Source organism: Cotesia typhae, unplaced genomic scaffold, assembly GCF_013202065.1.
Source record: "Cotesia typhae breed Kobodo isofemale line unplaced genomic scaffold, CoteBio_Ctyphae contig_50, whole genome shotgun sequence".
In the NCBI taxonomy this organism is placed as follows: domain Eukaryota; kingdom Metazoa; phylum Arthropoda; class Insecta; order Hymenoptera; family Braconidae; genus Cotesia; species Cotesia typhae.
Window position 1 is genome coordinate 2929879 of NW_027423758.1, and position 15122 is coordinate 2945000.

Here is a 15122-nt window from a genome sequence, read left to right on the forward strand (position 1 = left end):
AATAAAATCACTTATTACCTAGCAAAAATAAATAGCATTACTTATTTATCCTCTATCTTATGGTAGTAGAAATTACTCTAGAAAAATGCATGTTTCAGAAAATAGGATACATAGTCCAAGAGAATATCAGCTATGATAAAGATTAGGAACTTCCGCAACTAATAAACTCAAATTCATTGAATTTGACTATCATTTGAAGTTTCGTTTAATAAGTTTCATATTGAAAATGTAAGTAAACTTGCGAGACTGGATTATGTGCAAACATTAGTAGGAATAATGTCATGATAAGATTGGAGTGTCTTAAATTATTTTTATAGTTATATACTTACATATATATACTTTATAAATATTTTCCAATATTGGTTATAATATGTGATCATGTACACATGGTATAATGATGGTTTTATGTTGACAATGGTTCTCCGTTTAGAACTATAATTTTCGCTTTATTATTGCGAAAAAATTGTATGAAGCTATCAAAAGACCTAATGTATATATTAAAAATTACCTTTTTCGGGGACAATTATCATTTAAACGTAAAGCATTCAAAGGAGTACGTGAACTCATGGCTTCAATTAAATCATTTACTCTTTTAATAAAAACCACTGTTGGATCGCAATCACTGAGCTCAGGAGTAGCGTTCTTATAAGTCGCCATTGCAACTTGTATATTTTTCGAAAAAAGCTAAAAACAAAAAGTTTTAATTTTTCTCATTAAAATTAGATAAGCAGTTGTTATGATTGAAAATTTATAAAAATTAATTTTTTATCAAAATAAGAATAAATACATCTTATTATTTATTTTAACTGAATCAGCTATTTATAATATGAATTGTTAGAAATTAAAGATAAATATTAGGCCAGTTACCTCGATGTTAATGATAATCTTAAATTCATTTTAACTTACTCTCGCAGCTTTATAATTATAATTACCTGATAAGCCAACGGGACATTCATCTTTTGATATCCTTCTGGATTTAAATGCTGGGGAGTTAGTTGATAAGCTATTTTTAGATTGGCTTTCAGATAAATTTCATGCAATAATAAAGCTTCCTAATGACTTTTTCTTACAAAACCATCTGGAGTCTAAAAATAAATAACATTTTCATAAATAATTAAATACAATCATTGAAAAATTTGATAGTTGTAAAATTAAATAGGTCACTTATGAATATATTCATTCCAATGCTAACTAAATTGAAAATTCAATCGTGAATAACAGTACACTGGTGTTAAAAATCATATTATAAGAGAAGCTTACCCAAAAAAACAATCGTTTCATAATTTTGTTCCTGAAACATTTTATTAAGTGTGGAAAATCCGAAATAAACCAAAGTCTGCGGTCAAAATTGCATGGATGATCACAGCTACATTGTCCATCTTTGACACCGAAAAGTGTCCATGCTCCTCTGTTCCATTGAGCTGCATCAGAAGTAACGACATCAACATAAAACCCAGCATTCTCCAGTAATACGATGCATTCAATGAGTAATTTGTGAAGAATGGCACTCGTGACAGAATTTCTGCTCAGGAAGCTACCAACTACTTGCACCCAGTTACCCTGAAAAGGTTGGTACATGAAGACTAAGGCATGATCAGCCCGACTGTTGATTAAATTTTCCGGAGTATGTGCCCCCAAGTCTACAAAACCATCAAGCTGCATAGTTCTCCGATTTAGCTTCACGGCTTCACTTAAAGCTACTTCATCTATTAAAAGGGTACCTAGGAGAAAAAATAAAAAATTGTTAGAATGAAATAAATGTGAATCAGATGTAGTCTAACAATAATAGCCAGCTACTGTTAAAAGTTAATGAAGCTTTTAAAGAGTTATTTAAAAATATCAAATACGAATTACTTTTTCAGCTAAAAACTTATGCGCTCGGATTTGTTAATATAATCATACTCGATAGCTAAGTAGAGTTGTTAGATATAGTTAAAATGGTTGCGTTTTTAAGATTTGCATTTTTAAGATTTGCAGTTAGTAGTAAAGTGTGACAGGAATGGTGCATGGATACCCCGTTTTTCATGTGGTTCCATACGTGAACTTTTAATACGAAGAGTGTCGAATATGGCTTTAGGGAAACCAAAAGCGCTATCCAACTTCTGGATATATTTGTTAAGGGTGTCTTTGCAGGGAAGAGGGAGGATTTGACGTTCTCTGAGTCGTTCATATACCGCAGCATTTTTTATACCAAGTAGCAAACATTCATAAACCCACTCAACCGTATATCTTCGTTGTTTGGCATTTTTAGCTTTTACTGCATTAAAACAAGCACGAATTGCTAGTTGTTGCACGGGAGGCAAAATAGAAATTTCCGCTCTTAGAGCTTCATCTTTAATTGCCATACAATTAAGTCGTTGCGTTTCTATAATTTTGATGAGTGATTCATTCTGTAAAGGGTTAAATAGTTAAATAGGCATTTACAGGTGATTTAATTTAAGTTCTCAGATTGTAGTTGATTAAATTTGTATTCACAAACTAAACCGTATTGACGAAATGATAATGTAATGTAACGAGCATTGTATCAAACTTTTAAGTTTATTGAAAAAAATAAAAGAATATTGATCTTAAACACTCACAACCTGTAAATAATCAAGTATACATGAAGAAACGATAAATAAGTAAATACCTACTTTACGTTTGAGGCGCTGAATTTGTTTAGTTTTCAGGCTCTCCTGGTACTTCAAGTCAGTGTACGAACTTTTAATGTCGGGTTTGACTTTGTACGATCGATTTTGCAATTTCCGTCTCAATTGCCGACAAGCAAAGCATCGAAAAAGATTCATTTGTTTCTTATATTGTTCGTCAGGCAATGACACACCAGAACACGCCGATGAACATCTATTATTAATGAGAAATGATACTAGTAAAGTTCATTTAACAAGTAATAAAAACCTTAGAATTATCATTTTTAGGCAATTGTAGAGTATACTAATGTGCTCCGTACTTAAGATACACAATAATTATTAAGTTTGGTAATCGATTTTTAAACATGGAAAATCGATAGCAAATTTTTTAAATTTATTAATAACAAAAATTAATGTCCGTAGCCAAAAATGGAAAAGTAATCCAGTCCCTTCACATAACTCACAGTTTTCCAATTCCTTCAAAAACTCCCAAAAATCAGATATTTGGGAAAAATTGGTATTGAATTCTACCGACTCTTGCGTTTTCAAGTTAAGTAACTAATCAAAAGTATAATGTTAACATTACCACAAAAAAAAAAACTGACGTTCGAACATTAGATTCTTATGAATTTTCAAAATTCTTGAAAGCTATTCTATCAAAATCTTCAAAAATACGCGAAAAAATCGAGAAAATAACTTTGAGAACTGATATATTTCTGTGTAATGTTCGCTTCGAAGAAATTTGAACATTCGTTAGCAACCAACGTTCGGAACTTTATGTTTATACTGTGAAAAATAAATTACAAGATCTAAAAATTCTTACTGATATATTGAAGTCTTCACTTATTTTTATACGAAATTTTAAATTCATGGATACTTTATCTAAATGACATAAAACTATATTTTTGGATTAACTAAATCTATTGTCCAACTCCAATTTTGTGGCAAAGCATTGAATTTCAACACGTTGATAATTGTTAATAAAGAACATTTCTCAAGACGTAATTCAGGAGTAGATAACTCACGTGGCTTGAAATGATTAAATAAACAAAAATTAATGATTATTTTTTTGTAATAATAGTTCTAAATTTATAGGAGACGATATAAGAGACATGTCTAAAGACTTAACTTTTTTAACATATTCATAATTCAGATTGTTTGACTTATTGAAATATCTTATAACATGATTCTTTAATTATTTCATTTACTTTTGTTTTAAAGAATTGAATAGAGAAAAGAACGTGAATATGAAAAAAAAATAATTAATAATTTCTTTTCGAAAGACTATTTGTTTTATAACAATATTTTTCAAATTTAACTCTCATACACTGCTATAATAAATTCGAGTAAACTTGATAATTTTTATAGTGAATGTTTCTTATTATTTATAATAGTATATTACACACCTACGGAAGAAAAGTAAGAAATGTCTCAGATCACATGTAATTGTCGGCCGAGGCGAAGCCGAGGTTGACAAATATGTGATCTGAGGCTTTTTTATTTACTTCCCGTAGAGTGTATACTATTTTTTTGCTCCACGAAGGCAGGGAGCTTCACTTTCTCAATATCTCAAGTACTTAAATAAATATTCTAACAAACAAGAGTAATTAGGCCTCCTAATTGTTTGTGCTTTTATCTTAAGTTGCAGAGTAATAATTCGAAATTTTAATTTTTCTTACCTGCATTTCGTTCTCACAATTATCATTTTCTTCAAAATTTTCAAATACGTCAATGCGTTTTGGTGACTCACAATTAATTATGTTTATGAGATCATTACTAATTATTGGTTCTTGGTTTTGTGGTGAGTTAGTTTTATGGTCATTTGTAATTAATAAATGGCATTGCATATACTGAGCTTCGTTATTTTCATTGTTGCAAGCTTTGTTTACACGGTTCGGATTCAACGTCGGAATAGCATCAGGCTTTAGCGAGTATCTTTTTCGAGGTAATTCTTCATAAATTCCAGTAGTCAATAATATTTTATCAGTTTTAATAATATCTTGATCATTAAAATGTAATTCACAGACATAATCTTTTTTTGGGGTGAGATCTTGCTTTAATCCACAGTACCACAATTTTAACAAGTCTGGACACTTGAATAAACAAACAAAAAATTGACATGAAGTTATATTTGGAAATAATTTTGATAAGTTACTTTGAGTAAAACGTTAGCTCCAAAAAAATGGTAACGATGCAATTTTTTTAAAACTAATTCTAAGAAGAAAAAATTACGTTATACCTTTTACAATTTCTTTTTTAATTTGATCAAAAATGATACTAAAATCTACTGATATAAAAATTTTTGGGACTCTTGTAACATAAATTATTTAAAAAAATATTTTGAAAAAAGAGCACTTATAATTTCCTTTAATTTCTATAGGTAAAATTTTTTTATAATCATTTAATTAATATAAATTTAATTAGTATAAAAATTATTTCTTACAAAAATACTAAGTTAGGTTATATTACCTGTGGCACAATAAATAAAGACGTGTTTCGACTATTTAATTTTAATTTTTATTACGATCTTTTATCCGGCCACTCAAACACCCATCAACTATACATTTATTTACCATTTTAAACTATTATCACTTTGATTATTAATTAAAAAACTAATTAACTAACTGAATGTCAATTTGGTGTTATTAATAAACAATAACAAACGGACGCCATGATCCGGACATTAGCGAACGTAGTGACGCCCTAGCGGCTTCTTTTTGAAAATGATCTATCCTCAGTTTTCCGGACGCACTAACTGTACATTTACCTATGTCGATCGTCCTCCTTATATCTAGCCTCCGTGCGTTTAATTTTAATTATTATAATCAATATTATTGTTATCATTGTTTAACTTAATTATAATAATGAATATTTGTTGTAGACATTTGATGTAAATATATAGTGTGAATTGTTTTCATTACTTTTTCAGCTTTGAACTGGGATACTCCTAAATGTATCCAGCAGGTGTCACTATGTGCCAGAAAGGCGCGAATTTGAATTCATTTTAAATATTATATTAAAATTAATTCAAATTTATTGTCCTCATACATAATCCTAATGCATGCCCGGCTGTAAGCTGTAATGCTTTTAGATGCACCTGGCATGTCTGAAAAATTAAGCTGTTATTTTGAATTTAAATTCATTGATTATTTCTTTACATGTATTTGTAAAATAATTAACACAACTTTATTTTAGAAAACTTTTTATTATTTTATTTTTTTTTAATACTTGTATATTTCTGTCTTTATCATAATTATTGTTATAGAGATATTATTATTATTATTATTATTATTATTATTATTATTATTATTATTATTATTATTATTATTGTTATTGTTATAGTTATGAAGATTATTATTTAATTAATCTAACATCCGGCCCTCAGTCGAAGGAATTCTAAGTAAACACATAGCGACGACTAATATAAATTATAGTAGTTATAATTTCAAAAAACGTGGGAAATTTTAAAGTTAAAAATTCATATGAAATTTTATTATTATCATTGCAATAATAATAATAGCAATTATAATTCTTCCTGTTTAGAAAAGGATGCTAAATTATTAGTTATTAAGAAAATTATTCATTTTTATTCCAAATAGCGCGCGAAAATTCAATTTTCAAAATTTCAATCAAAATTTTATTATTATATTTATAACATCTTATTCCTTGAAGGGGAAGGATGCTATACTAAAATAATAATTATTATTTGTTAATACCGATGTACATACACTATTTGTATGACTTGTATCGTTATAAGTCGACTAATATTACGTACAGTAAGTCATTTAAGTGTTTCCAGGTACAAATCAAAATTTACTATCAATTTTAAATCACATTATTTTGTTTCGTTTGCTGATAAGACTATTGATTTCTCGAGTGTTAATTTGAATAATAATATGATTAAGACAATGAATTGTGAAAAATTGCCGTAGTTAACAAACGATGGAAATTATCATGCGCAACAATTACTGGCTACCATTAATGATATCGAGTATAGGTTATATATACCAAGCACAAAAAGCTTGCAAAATATTGTACGGTGACTTATTACATGGTGAATAATATAATGATCAGTAAGTAATTTTTTTCTCGACTTCTGTTTTTTTCCTTTGATGTAATTATTATCATTCTCTCTTTACAGTGAAGTACAACGAGAATAAGAGCGTAAAAGATGTGATTGTAACAAAAAATGCGAGATATTATGTATGTAACAACTATTTGTTAGTAAATTATGAATAGAACCCTCTACTAAGCCTGCCTATGTATATGGTTGATAAATCCATTTTTTTCAGTCTCTACAACCCATGCAGGAAACCCCCAGAGTTGACAAAGGGGCCAGGCTTGGGTCAGTACTGGGAAACCTAGCTTTGGCGTACCTATATTGGCCCATGCCTGGGCCAGGATGCTTAACCCAGCCTCGGCCATGCCAATGATTATCCAAGTTTGAGCCAAGACTGGCTAACCTAGTCTTGGCCATTCATTGGTGACACAAGCTTGGGCCAAGACTTGCTAACCTAGCCTTGGCCGGCCCAATGATTGCTCGAGCCTGAGTCAGAATTAGATTCCCCAGCCACGGCCATTCAATGGGAAATCCAAAGTTAATTAATCATTAAACAATAGAATTTTAAACAGTAAATATTTATTGCTCAACGAATATTTGTTAGCAAACGTTAAAATTGAAAATTCATTATTCAACCAAAACATTTGCGTATCGTCAAAATTGATATAGTCTTTAGAAAATTAAAATATAAAATTTACAGTTGAATTTTTAATATTGATAATTTTAAACATTAAAATTTATAATAAGATATTAAAAATATACAGAACGATGTACGAAATCTAAAGTAATATAAGAACGTGACGCTTGCATTTTTTAATAACTAATAAACATTTGTAAAAAAATAGTTAATTTTCATCCAAACACAATATTAAATAACATAAATTATATAAATAATAAACCGTCACACTTGGTCACCATATAGATTTAGCTTATAAGAATGATGAGATGTGCATCAACTCACCGGTCGTATGGTGTAGAGGTTAGTCGTCGATCTGGGAAGCGCACGGCTCGGGTTCGAATCTCGTTTAGAACGTACGCGATTTTCACTTTATTTCTATAATTAGCGAAAGTTAGATTTAAATCAAGAGTCACGGTCTGAACTTGCGCTAGCTCTACATCAAAATTAAAATAAAAAATAACACTTACAAAATTCTTTTTTATCATTTTTTATCAAATGGCATAAACCAGACTTGAAAATTAACTATTATCCAGTTCTGGTAACTAGGCATGGGCCAGTAGTGACAATCAAACGTGGCGCAGTTTTGATTACCTAGCCTGGGCCAAGATAGGCTGACAAGCTTGGGACAGCCTTGGTTAGCAAGCATGGCCAAGATTTGGCTACCACGCATGGACCAGCCTAGGCGATCATACCTGGGCCAATGATAACAACCAAGCCTGGCACCCTGTTATCATCCCAGACTTTTACCAAAGCTGAGCCAAAGCGGGTTTACGAGAATGGGCCAGAGATTGACAGCATTGCGCCAAGCGAGGCCCATACCTGGCCCCGTCGTATTTTCCTGTATGGGAAGGGACAAATTTTAAATACTCTGTGAGAATGTAAAAACGAAAGAACAAATGCAACGTTTTTTATGAAATATGTAATTTCTGTATTTCTAAATGGCGGAAATTGTAATTAAAAAAATTTCAATGTAAATATAATATCTAAAAAAACTCTTAAATTTACTTTGATGATTTTTTTAACTATCTGTTAAGAAAATCGAAGATTTTCAAAATCGTGAAGTCATTGGTTTTACCTCGTGTTTCGAAAATCGAGAGCTCATCACGTCAAAAGAAAAAATTTCACACACACACACACACACACACACACACACACACACACACACACACACACACACACACACACACACACACACACACACACACACACACACACACACACACACACACACACACAGTGACACCCTCGTGGGGATACTCATGTAAGTTTTCTGTGACCTTCAAAAAATTTTCAATTGTCTTAGCGAGAAGTTAAAAATATATTGGTGGAAAGAAAATGATTACTGAATTAATTATAAAAATTGCTTAGTAAATTAATGATCAAATTTCGTGATAAAATCCTGTTTTTTTTTAATTTATAGTAGAAATAAATCTTACTTTAAAATAGGGCTCCGATGTTTCTTGAACATTTATTAATGCTATATTTTCTAATGAAGTGAATTTAATTAACAGTTCATTCAATTAATAAACTGATTCATTTCTTCTCAATCTGAATGAAATGTTTGGAAGCTATTTAGTTGTACAAATATCAATCTTATCCGTGAAATAATGAAAACAAGCATGAATTTCAATTGTTATCGATTCATATGGTTGCATCAAAATGATCATCAGTAGGGTTAATGACTTGGTGAGGAAGGGCTGAAAAAATTGTCCGTAAAATCGCTTTTCATATCAGTTCTCTGGCTCAGTTATCAGAAATGAAAAAATTTTGGGTACTCAATGACGCACGCCAAGTACGTCTAAAAAATTGTTTTTATTCGTTAAATTTATCACAAAATTTTTTCAATTATGAATGATCATAACGGCTACTTGGTCTGTTTTTTTTTTGATTTTACATCTTTTTGTAAAATGATATTTTCTCCTTGGCATTTTTGTAAATCAAGAGTTGTGAACGTGTACTTGGCGTAATTTTTTACAGTGGAACTGTTTTTGTTTGGATTAAAAAAATCTGGAAATCGGTTGACCGCCCAGGCTAACCCTAGAACTTTTCGCTAAGTCTTCATTTGAAGCACCTTAAATTGTATTTTTGGTTAATATTTGAGCTTTTCTAGCTCAAAGCATAGTTTTTCACATTTTGATCTCTTAGAGCTTAAAATGTATTTATTAAACAACTATAGCTTTTGAATGCGGCGTTCGATTTTTTTTTGTACAAGAGCATTCGATGCAGTTTTCAAAGTACAATAAGAAAATGTACAAGTATGTACAAATGTAAATATAAGAGTACAAATTCTGATTGGTTTAGAAATCTCGAAAATATCTTAAAAAAGTATCGATAACAATTATGTGGTGTCGTGGGACACCAGGTAGGAACGAAGTTCCTTCGGCTAATGTAGAATCGACACAATATGCAAAAAAAAAAATCGTGCTCAATTATATGTTGGTTTTCTTGATTTTTTTCTCTTAAATTTTGCTGATTAGTTTTTATTTAAGTACAGGAAATTATTTAGGAAATTCAGTATTTTAGGAAATAATAAAATAAATTACGTAAAATAAAAAAAAATCGTAATTCACATTATCAACTAAAATAACAATATATGTCTCTTTATTTTTGTTTGACAACATAAAATAACATAAAAATATGAGTTCATAAATTCATGAGTATATCGCGTGCCTAAAGGTAAATGGCGCATATTTTTTTTTATTGCCAATTAAGTAGTAGACACATTCTACACTTGAAATTGAAAAAAAAAAAAAAATTTGAAAGGTAATAGGGCGTATGTCTTCAATTATACGCTCTTTTACTTGTGAGAATTCAAAATTTTGGTGATCTAAAGGTGAAAGGGCGTATATCTTGAGATACGGCCTTTCAGCTTTAGGATACTAACTTTTTTTTTTCTTTTCACAGATTTTTACGTTTCAGGCAATTTGAAAACGAATGGCAAATAAAGAATTTTTTTATACGCCCTTTCACCACAAATCCCTAATAACTCTGAGCTATAAGCCCTTTTACCTTTAAGCACGCGATATACTATGCATTAGCGGGGTGTAGTGGTAATAGATAGAGAAGGGATGAGAGAACGAAAAGAAAGAGGGAGAAAGAGAAAGGTATTATACACTACTCGCTGTGTATACGACTGTGGCGCCTGCGCACGTCTCATTTAACTCTTTTATTCCATGCATTTTTTCTTATGGTTTTACTATCACATTTTTTTCAGTTCGGTCCCCCAGCAAAATCCCTATTTTCTCGAAGCCTGCCGTAAGGAACTTCGTTCCAATAAATTATACAATAAAGAACAATTTATAATTATCAATATGTATGTTATAGCATTACACGTTCAGTTAAAAAAGAATGATAAGACATTATTGTTAGAAAAATGTATTTAATGTTTATTAAATATAAATACAATCAATATCATGTCAGTTAACTTTCAATGTATTAGTCATTAACAAATAATATAAAAAAAAATCTTATCACCCGATAAATAGTATCATCATCGAAAAGTTTATTGTTTTTATGCTTTATGATAGTTTTATAGTTGAATCAAGGATTAAATACTCAAAAATATAGAATATATTATTTGTTAAGAAAACGCATTAATGTATCCTAACCTTTAGTATCTATGAAATTCAAAAATGTTAAAAAAACAGCTGTATTCATAAAATGAACGACAAATTAATTGTTCTGTGATATGACCAACATTTAATAAGAGGAGATAAATACATTATCGGTCGAGTCTTATTGGTTACTTATAGCAGGTAACATAAGAAACCTACACATAGAGATATCTAACGAGTGCACAACAAGCGTGTGTAAATATGTATATCTGAGTGCCGTCAATTTATCGTTCTTCAGTGTTTATGCTACGTCTCAGTAGAATACTAATAAATGTCAACTAACCGAGTAAAATTAATGAAAAACTACATTTAATGATAAGAAAGGAGTCTCTTATAGTTTTTTTTTTTTTTTTTTTTTTTTTATCCTGTTGACGAATATGAGTGATTTTAGTTCTCAAGATTTTCGGTGCAGTTAATACAATTATGACTTTTGGGAAATTTTTGGGAAAAAAATAAAATAAGTTTCGTAAAATATAGTGGGGAATTGAGAATGCAAGAGTGGCAAGCATAAACACGATGTGAAAATGACTGATAGAATCTATACTTAAGCAGTAATATTGAAACAAAATTAAAAATTCTAATATAATTTATTGAAATGCTTTTATTATTCACTTTTCAAAAACAAATGTCTTTGAGCTAAAAAATTTATTGAACTTTTACAATAAATAACATTATCACAAAATTCATTTTTTCATACTTATCCCTATTTTCATACTTGAATGAAGAATTGAATACCTATAAATATGTGGAGGATGTTGTTTGTTAAAAAACCATAATGATGGATCGCAACATGTGTATGTAAGAAATTTGAGAATATTCAGAAAACTAAGGTATACATAAAACGAACGACAAAGTAATTGTTCTGCGATACAACGAAAATTTAGTAAAAGAAGATAAATACATTATCGGTGGGGTTTTACTGGTTACTTATAGTAGGTAACTTAAGAAAGCCATACATAAAGATATCTAAAGAGTGCACAGCAACCGTGTGTAAATATGTATACCTGACTGTCGTCAGTTTATCGCTCTTCAGTATTCATGCCACGTCTCAGTTTAATACTAATGAATATCAACTATTTGCTAGAATACTCTGATTATCCGAGTAGAATTAATTAAAAAGTATATTTAATGAAAGCAAAGGAGTCTATTATAGTATTTTTAATATCCTATTGATGTAAATGAATAATTTTAGTCCTCAACGTTTTCGGAGCAGTTAATACAATCATGACTCCTTTGGAAGTAATTTTATGTCAATCAGGAAATTCTAGTTGGTCTACTATATTATATAGAAAAATGAAATGATGTAAGATATAAAATGATAGAAAAAAAAAACATTCTCTAATTTGATGGAATTGAGTATTGATTTGTTACAGTAATAGTATGCTTGTTATATGTTATTGAATGTGCATAATAACGATGATTATATATGGATAGTACTTTTTGGTTTATTTTTTTCAATAAATTCAATCATTTATTGGTAGGTTCAAATTAAAAGAACTATAATCAGAGTAAATGATTTATAGTCGGAAAAATGATGAATTTATTAATAATTAAAATTTTTTATCACCAAATAGAATAAATAAAGTGTTGAAATGCTTCAACTTTTATGTTATTAAGTAGGTTGAATGTATACATTTAGAACGAAACTGTTAGTGAGCAACTGTAGTACATGGTATTACCGAAGAATCCGCTCAGGAGGGGGATAAGCTGAGTCATATATTTTGTGAAGTTTAAAGCCCCTCGTTGCTCGTATTTATATGAAAGAGTAGTCTGTTGAAAGAATCGAAAGTAGTAGTATAGTATAGTTTAGTTTAGTATAGTATAGTATAGTATAATAATAATAAATATAGTTAAAAAAAACTAAAGAACACGCTTTTATAAATAATATCGAACTAAAAAGTGGAAAATAATTTTAAAAATAAACTCAAAAAAGTAGTATATAAAAAATACTAGCAGAACTGAGAGAAAAGCGTGGAGCGCCTTGTGCCATAATTTTCATATATCGAGCGCCCCACGCTTTTCTCTCAGTTCTGCTAGTATTTTTTATATACTACTTTTTTGAGTTTATTTTTAAAATTATTTTCCACTTTTTAGTTCGATATTATTTATAAAAGCGTGTTCTTTAGTTTTTTTTAACTATATTTATTTTTAACTTTTTAGTTCAAAATATTCTTTAAAAGCGTGTTTTTTTAGTTTTTTTAAACTATATTTATTATGAATTATTTCTTAGTCGTTCCATTTCATCTAATGCTTCGCTGTTACATAGGGTTTTACCCGTCAACTTGGAGCAATCAAGGTCCTCAATTCGAATCCCGTCCAAAGATCTGCATCGGCTGAGTGCTACGTATGCTTGTCCCGCAGCAAACAGCCGAGAACCCAGATAAATGACTGCATGATCAACTGAAATCGGTATGGAATGTTCCAGAAAAGTCTAGAAATTTCTGGAATGATCTAGAAAGATTCCAAATTGTGTGCAACGGCTGAAATCGGTATGGAATGTTCCTGAAAAGTCTAGAAATTTCTGGAATGATCTAGAAAGATTACAAATAGCTTCGAGATATAACTTCGGGATGGTCATCAGAGGATTCCGGGTTGATGTACGGGTTTATCTGTGCCATTCCCGATGAAAACCTACGGAGGAAAACACCTGGTTTCGAGATATAACTTCGGGATGGTCATCAGAGGATTCCGGGTTAATGTACGGGTTTATCTGTGCCATTTCCGATGAAAACCTACGGAGGAAAACACCTGGTTTCGAGATATAACTTCGGGATGGTCATCAGAGGATTCCGGGTTAATGTACGGGTTTATCTGTGCTATTTCCGATGAAAACCTACGGAGGAAAACACCTGGTTTCGAGATATAACTTCGGGATGGTCATCAGAGGATTCCGGGTTAATGTACGGGTTTATCTGTGCTATTTCCGATGAAAACCTGCGGAGGAAAACACCTGGTTTCGAGATATAACTTCGGGATGGTCATCAGAGGATTCCGGTTTAATGTACGGGTTTATCTGTGCCATTTCCGATGAAAACCTACGGAGGAAAACACCTGGTTTCGAGATATAACTTCGGGATGGTCATCAGAGGATTCCGGGTTAATGTACGGGTTTATCTGTGCTATTTCCGATGAAAACCTGCGGAGGAAAACACCTGGTTTCGAGATATAACTTCGGGATGGTCATCAGAGGATTCCGGGTTAATGTACGGGTTTATCTGTGCCATTTCCGATGAAAACCTACGGAGGAAAACACCTGGTTTCGAGATATAACTTCGGGATGGTCATCAGAGGATGACTAGGAAGGTCATCACCTGGGTTCTAGGTTGATAATAATCAAAATTTAAATAATATCATTATGGTAGTCTCTTTATGCAAAGGAGAGTTACATACAAACATACAGGTGAAGTTAATAAAAGCGTGTTAAAAATGGATGGTATATGTGTATATAACATCTATACTATATGCTGCTCGACTACAAACAATATATACCATATCTCTAGTTTAAAGTCATGGCAATGTCTCAAGCCAATTATTTAGAGGCTTTATGGTATATTTAAACGCAACACCGCCACGGGTCGATGTCTGTGACTGAATGACTCTTATGTGGTAATCGCTTCGGCGTTTATTAATGTGTATATCTTCATGTTTGAAGAATACATTTATTCAATACTGAGTTATCGGCTCAATTGTTTCCGAGCAAGAATATTATAATTGTAATAATAAAAGCACGTTTACGTGTAAGTAACCACGTCGCTTAGAATTAATATCTAGCGAGAGTTGAAGTTTTTCAAAATCAGAGAGAATGTTTGAATATATATTGTTTCACTTATACGTGAATAAAAATAGTTATTATCAACAAATTTAAAGTGTTGTTTAGAAACTTATGTTTCAAATCAGCACCGCTTTTACAACTGTTAGTCGGACATTATATGATGAGAAACCTTAACATGTTTGTATTAGTGTAAAAAAGAGATTTCTAAATGTTTTATTTAATAAAACATGAACGAAGCTCCCTGGTTGATCCTGCCAGTAGTCATATGCTTGTCTCAAAGATTAAGCCATGCATGTCTTAGTACACGCCATATTAAGGTGAAACCGCGAATGGCTCATTAAATCAGTTATGGTTCCTTAGATCGTACCCA

The 15122-nt window shown here is 30.8% G+C and overlaps 1 non-coding gene across 1 annotated transcript in view; it reads left to right on the plus strand.

Annotated features, from left to right (window-relative positions):
• The first annotated feature begins 14990 nt into the window (after positions 1–14990).
• The window catches only part of LOC141532025 (small subunit ribosomal RNA), a 1906-nt gene continuing 1774 nt past the window's right edge, over positions 14991–15122 (plus strand). Inside the window, exon 1 of the ribosomal RNA XR_012480014.1 lies at positions 14991–15122. This exon is cut by the window's right edge and continues 1774 nt beyond it. This is a non-coding gene — a ribosomal RNA (small subunit ribosomal RNA).